Source organism: Macrobrachium nipponense, chromosome 45 (assembly GCF_015104395.2).
Source record: "Macrobrachium nipponense isolate FS-2020 chromosome 45, ASM1510439v2, whole genome shotgun sequence".
NCBI classification, from domain to species: Eukaryota; Metazoa; Arthropoda; class Malacostraca; order Decapoda; family Palaemonidae; genus Macrobrachium; species Macrobrachium nipponense.
In genome coordinates this window covers 12,104,511-12,112,010 of record NC_061105.1, presented here as the reverse complement: position 1 = coordinate 12,112,010, position 7,500 = coordinate 12,104,511, and the positions used below count along the sequence as shown (strand labels likewise).

The 7,500-nt window shown below is 35.0% G+C and overlaps 1 protein-coding gene across 1 annotated transcript in view; it reads left to right on the top strand.

Annotated features, from left to right (window-relative positions):
• Nucleotides 1–7,500, top strand: part of LOC135214379 (calcium-activated chloride channel regulator 1-like) — a 457,588-nt gene that overhangs the window by 51,197 nt on the left and 398,891 nt on the right. The window lies entirely within an intron of this gene.

The window sequence follows — 7,500 nt, the reverse complement described above, 5'->3', positions numbered from 1 at the left end:
TCAAAGTAATGGGGGTTCTTTTGTCTGCGCCGGACTAATGATTTGCTCGAGTGTGTTTGTGTGTGTGGAGTGTATACACGAGCCGTGCCTCACGCGGTGCACTGTAGGCAGTGCTCAAGGTTCTTCTCAGCGTCCCTCATTTCCCTAGCTGAGACCCCTTTCATTCTTTTTACTGTACCTCCGTTCATATTCTCTTTCATCCATCTGACTTTCCAATTGTTTCATAGTGCAGCCGCTTTGAGGTTTTCCTCCTGAATGGCCTCATAGGTACCAGCGCTTGACCTTTGACTTTAACTGGAGTGAATTTGAAAAAAAAGAAAAAAAGATGTTACAGTAAAGAATGAAGACTTCGGATATAAGCCTTGAAAAAATAAAATAAGATAAAGACCAAAAACCTACTCCTCTAACCTTTCTCCCTTTGAGAGGCAAGTTAAGGCTAACTTTCCCCTCTCTCCCCTGCCTTTTTAGCCTCTTTTTTTTTTTTTTTTTTTTTTTTTTTTTTTTGTTGTTGGTTGGTGGGGGGGGGATGTCTGGGCTAGAAACGGTTTCAAGTATGCGGCATCATTGGCCTTTTCACTTGAAAGGAAAATATAAGGGAGGAAACGGGGATCGGGGGTGGGGGGGGGGAATACCTCGAAACACCTTCTTCCAACTAAGAAAAAGGGGGAAATTTCTTGGGAAAAAGATGCTGCCATCGAGAGATCCTGTAAAAAAAAAAAAATATGTGTATTTATATGTATGTACTAGTACATGCACTATATAAATATATATATATACTATATGTATGTATGTTTGTATGTATGTATATTTATGTATTTGTAAAACACATTATATTTTTCTTGACCCTAGCAAACGCGTTTTGAATATATATATTATATTATATATATATATATATACTATATATATATATATATATATATGTGTGTGTGTGTGTGTGTGTGTGTGTGTGTGTGTGTGTGTATTATAGCGATGGAACGAACCACGGGCCGCCTAGCTATCAAAAGCCTTGCGTCACCAAAACCACGTCACCTAATTCTTCTGATTGTAATTTACATAGATAGATAGACAGATAGATGAGAGCACTTATTGTAAGCCACAGAATGCATATCGATTTATCTCGTCTTTCCATTGCCGCCCACGACATCTTCTTCTTCTTCTTCTTCTTCATTTCATAATGCACGAACAGATGGAAGCAAAGACCAGCGCAACATCCTCTTGGGTCTTATGAAACATGCAGCCTCAAAAAAAGGGACCAAGGCCCATTTTAAAGTTAACCTCTGCTTCTTCAGCCAAACTCTCCTCCGAAGTTGTGGAGGGTGGAGGAGGAGGAGGGGGAAGAGTTGGAGTGGGAGTGATTTCTGGGAGTGGAGGAGGACCTCGCAGGTGGGAGAAATGTGAGGTGGGAATGGAGGAGGACCTCGCGGGAGGGAGAATTGTGAGGTGAGAGTGGAGGACGACCTAGCAGGTGGGAGAAATGTGGGGTAGGTGTGGAGGAGGCCCTCTAAACATAATTTTGGACGCTTGGGGCTTAAGGAACCAATTAATATCAGATTACATTATGCATCCCGTTTTCCGCCGCAGTCAGTCCTGGCTTATGGGGGATTTCGTTCGCAAATTTTATTATTTTTCGGGGAGGGGGGGGCGAGGTGTCTTCCCTCCTCCGGTTGGGTGTGGTTTTAGGGCAGGGCCCAGGAGAGGGGCTAGGTGTCGGGGGGAGGGAGGAAGGCTGTTGGAGAAGGTCGCGTAGGCTGTGCGATGTCATTAGCGTTATTAAAATTCAGCTGTGTATTGGTTTGTGTGAATAATGTTAAATGATTGATTGATTTGTTAGTTCTTACTGGCGTCGAATGTTAAATGAACGCAATAAAAGATGATAACGGTATTACTATAGGATTTCCTTGTATGGTAGTAGTTGTGGTTCGTGGTTACAATGAACGTGATAGTAGTAGTAATAATAATATGGAAATAATATATGAATGGTAAAAACTATACGAAAAATATTACCATATAGTACAGGGTGTCCATAAAGTCCCAGTACCGTTACAAATATTTATTGCTTGTAATGGTACTGAGACTTTATGGACACCATGTAGTTTCTGCTGGTTTGAATGATAGGCATCGTAATAAAAGTGTCTCTAATTACATGTCTTGTGATCAGCGTTATCAGAAAATAAAAATAATAAATAATAATAACTAACTAATGAATAACTAATAAGTAATAATAATTAATAAGATAATAATAACTAACTAATAATAATAATTTGTTTAACCTCTGAGCCATGAAAAACAAAATCTGTAACGTCGTAATTTGCGCTAATTTATTTATTTATTCTTTTAAGATTTTGGAATATAACTCGCAATTTGCATGTTTTAGTTTCATTGCCCAAACGTTTTGCAGCGGAATGGAGAAACGTTTCCTTTGTTGTTTATATCAATTTTATCTTATTGTCCCATTAATATTTAGAAAGTTATCATTATTATTATTATTATTATTATTATTATTATTATATTATTTTAATTATTATTATTATTATTATTATTATTATTATTATTTTAAAATTCATACCGTCGTGATCACTGATAATTAAAAACTCGGCAATTGAATATATTAAAAATCCTTAATAGATTATATTAATGGTAAATGTTTAAAACTTTAAACAATGGCTTTCGATCTCTAACAGTCTCTGCATCAGCAGAGAGGAACAAAGTGTTCGAAAGTCTTTGTTAAAAGTATTCAACTTTTACCGATAATGCGATTTGTTGATGTAATTGTCGATTTTTAATGAATAACAACAATGTTCAATAATAATAATAATAATAATAATAATAATAAATATATTATGTATTCACAGACAGACGGACAGATAAAGGGTTAAAACCTTTTATGTATGAAGTATATAAGCCAACAGAGGCACTAAATGTTTCAAATACTACTATTACTACTACTAGTACTAGTACTACTGCTACTACTACTACTAATACTACTACTACTACTACTACTACTACAACTCTACTACTAGTAATAACAATAATGATAATAATTCCCCTATCCCAGCGAGCATCGAGCATCAAACATCAATTGAAGAAAACACTTGCTACTGCATAATATGTTAATTAAGCAAAAGCCTCCCCCTCCCCCCCTTTTGAGATAGCAAACGATATCTGTAATTGCTTCATAAGGTAAATTACATGGCCACCATCAATCTCCATTTCATGCAATTAGTTTCGAAGTTTCGGGCGATTAAGAGGAACTCCTACGGGGTTAAGGTCAGAGAGAGAGAGAGAGAGAGTGTAGGAAGAGAGAGAGAGAGAGAGAGAGAGAGAGAGAGAGAGAGAGAGAGAGAGAGAGAGGTGTCAGGTGACACCTCTCGAGTGACAGGTGATTGTTTGCTCTGTATGATTAGGTTTGCTCTTTAATATATATGTATATGTATATATTGTATATGATATATATAATATAATATATATATATATATATATAATATATATATATATATATATATATATATATAACTATCTATATATTTACACAATATATAATTATATATATACCATAAATATATATATATATATATATATACATACATACTACATACATACATACATACATACATACTACATACGTATACACACACACATCTATTTTATATATATATATATATATATATATATATATATATATATATATATATAATATATATATATATATATATATATATATATATATATATATATATATATATATATATATATATATATATGTATATATATAAAATCAAAGCAAGTTAATTACCAAAACAATAAATTAATTAACTACTGTGACAATGCACTAGTCTGATAATATAATGAAAACACGAATAGTACGAAATTGCTCTCGTAATTTAATATCGAGATAAACCTTGTAAATGGACCTAGGGTCGAAGGATTTTAACCGTCCATGACTCCCTTAAAATAGGCAAGGGAAAGAATCCTTCGCGTTCTGAAAAAAGAAAAGAAAAAAAATGGTTCCATGGGAGAGAAATAGGGCTGGGAAGATATATAGGTGATATTGACTGGAAGATCCCTACCCTAAGCTGAATCGAGGAAGGGTTGCCGGTTTGTCTCTATTCGGGGATTTTTTTTTTCTTTTGTAGAAAGGTATTTGTTATTTTGTGTCTGTCCCCTACACGCACACACGCCACAGATACATATGTGTATATATATTATAATATTTATACGTATATAAAGAGAGAGAGAGAGAGAGAGAGAGAGAGAGAGAGAGAGAAAGAAAGCATATAGGAAATGTCAACTATTTGAAAATATACTCGGCTGTTACGTGTTTGCCTGTCGGTAATGTTAAGGAAGTTATGGAAAGGGGTTGTTATTATTGGAACAAGTTACACCTAAACTCTTTAGAGTTTGAACTCTCTCTCTTTCTCTCTTTCAAAGATATATCTCTTTAGAGATTGAATTCTCTCTCTCTCTCTCTCTCTCTCTCTCTGAAATATATAGTTTTGCCTTTAAAACAAGTTACACCTAAACTCTGTAGAGTTTGCTCTCTCTCTCTCTCTCTGAACGAGCCACCTCTTCTCGGCCTCTGGGTCCGCCCTGACCCCATCCGCTCTTAATCCCCTTGTTATGCATGACGCAACCACGGGGGTTGGGGGGTGGGGGGGGCAAGGCCCAAGGCCACCCCTCGATGGCTCACCTGTGGCTTGTTTGTCCCCTGAGACGCGCGGGGCGCCCCTTGTAAAAACAAATGGTCTTGGACCGCGTACATAATCAATCTGCCCCTCTCTCTCTCTCTCTCTCTCTCTCTCTCTCTCTCTCTCTTTTGGGGGGACGCCAAAGGACAAGTTGATTGGTATTGAAATGTTGTTGGCTATGTTTTGTTCGTTGTCCATTGTGCGTTTGTGTATCTGTGTTTACCACGTTTTAATGTGTGTATATATGTATATAATGTATATAGAGTATATATTTTTATAGCAGTTATGTTTTATGTCGATGGCACATTCCTATTATTTAGAAATGAAGATCGGGCAGACGAATTCCTCGAATTTGCCAGTCAAATGCATCCAAATATTAAGGTCACAATCGGATATATATTTCATATACATAGATATACACACATATATATATATATATATATATATATATATATATATATATATATATATATATATATATATATCTATATATATACATGAATATGTAATATATGTAAACGTATGATGGACTTAGAAAGGAAATTTCAACAAGCTACTTTAGAACTTATTTTAAATTTAAATAAAAAGCATATCATAAAGTTTGCACTTGATTCTTAAAAGTCACCAAAGAAAAAGTCTTTTCTCCCAAAAGAGAAATAAAGAAAAAATAAAAGCATGTAAGAAAAAAGAAAGTTTGCACTTGGTTCTTAAAACTCACCAACAAAAAAAACCTTTTCCCTTAAGAAGACAAAAAAAAAAAAGAATAAAAAAAAAAAAAAGGAATAAAATGAACTAAAACCGGATCGATTTTGAAGTTCAACGACTTGCCTTGTAAATGTCACGTCTTTGGGTACTAAGTGTTTCTCGAAAAATCTGAGAAAGTTGATGAGTTGTGTCCGTCTTTCTCTCTGAGCGTTTACCCCCCCCAAGCCGCCCCCCCACCCCCCCCCCCCCCCCTCCCCCCGCCACAAGAATGTTTGTGTCAGTCTGGTAAAGGTTAAGAGTTTGTCAGAGCAGTAGTGATTTGCGATAAGCACGGTTGAAAAGATTTTGCTATATATATATATATATATATATATATATATATATATATATATATATGATATATATATATGTGTGTGTGTGTGTGTGTGTGTGTATACATATTATATATATATATATATATATATATATATATATGCACGTATATATATAAATAACCTGATCACGAAGTATATAAAACGTGATGCTATGTATAAATAAATGTGTTTGCCACGAAGGAAAAATGAAAAGCGAGATAGCCAAGCACTTTCGGTCTAGTGCGACCCTTGTGCCTGAGTAAAGGGTCGCACTAGACCGAAAGTGCTTGGCTATCTCGCTTTTCTTTTTCTATTACATATATATATATATAATATATATATATATATATATATATATATATCTTGTAACTTAATTTGTACAGGCAAAAAAAGTCCCCCCAAAAATTGATTGACTCAGAAATAAAATTTCAATAAGCTTCTTTAGAACTGATAAAAAAAAAACATGTAACAAAGTTTGTAACTAAAAAACTATTTTTTCAAAAGAGAAATAAAAAAGATATATCTATGTAAATACTCTTTCCTCGAAAGAGAAATAAGAAATATATGTATCTATGTAAATAAATTCTTCCGTCGGGACAGGATACGTCTCAAGTCCAAAAGACCCATTAAAACACTCTGGTTTAAAGCTAAGGACTATATTTCGGTGGACTAACATGCACGCACTATACACAGATAGACAGATATATATATATATATAGTATATATACATATCTGATGGTAGGTACACATTATAAGGTAATTAAACGCACGCTTTCATTTATTATCACGGCGTCCCAACCTTATGCCTCCCTTTTATAGACTGGGCTGCCTTTGTTTTACGCCGCATTTTACGACCCGGGACAAAAAACGGTTTCGTGTCCTTCGTCTCTGCCTCATGATAACCGTCATCCTCTCTCCTCTCTCTCTCTCTCTCTCTCTCTCTCTCTCGGTAGGGAGTAGGGAGGGGCGCGGGGAAGGGTGGATGGATAGTAGTAGGGCACAAAGCCTCACGAATGGGCACCACGCCCATTAGGGTTGGGAGGCCCCGGGATGGGTGGGTGGATGGTGGGCAGTTAGCGATTGTTTGTATGGTTTACGAGATCCGGAATGGCATGTGAGAGGACGTGGGGACATAGGGAAGAGATCACATGGCGATGAAATGGTTTTTTTTGGGGGGGGGGAATAAAAATTGCTCTGGAAAAGAAAGAATATTTACGGCGAACGGTGTAAATTGAAAAATAAGGAATATTTACCTAAGTAATAGAGTACTTTTTTGGGAATGAAAATTGCGATGAAAAAAAAAAAAAAAGAATACTTACGGTGTACCGTGGAAACTAAATACGAAACAATATTTACGGTGAACGGTGTAAAATGAAATAAAGAATATTTACGGTGTAAATAAAAAAAAAATGTGCATGATTGCGATTAGCGCTATATAAAAAAGAAAAGAATAATTACGCTGAACGGCGTAAACTAAAAAATATTGAATATTTACGGTGAATTGAGTAAATTTAAAAAAGGGAATATCTACTTTGAAGGGTGTAAACTAAAAAAAAACTAAAAAAAAAAAAAGAAAAAGAACATTTACCCAATGAACGGTGTAAACTGAACAAAAAAAATGAATATTTACTTTGAACGGTGTAATCTAAAAAAAAAAAAAAAAAAAAAAAAGGAATATTTACGGCGAACATTGTAAACTGAAGCTGGGTTTAGAGGGAAGTAGCGATCGTCAGATTAATAAAATAAATAAATAAAAA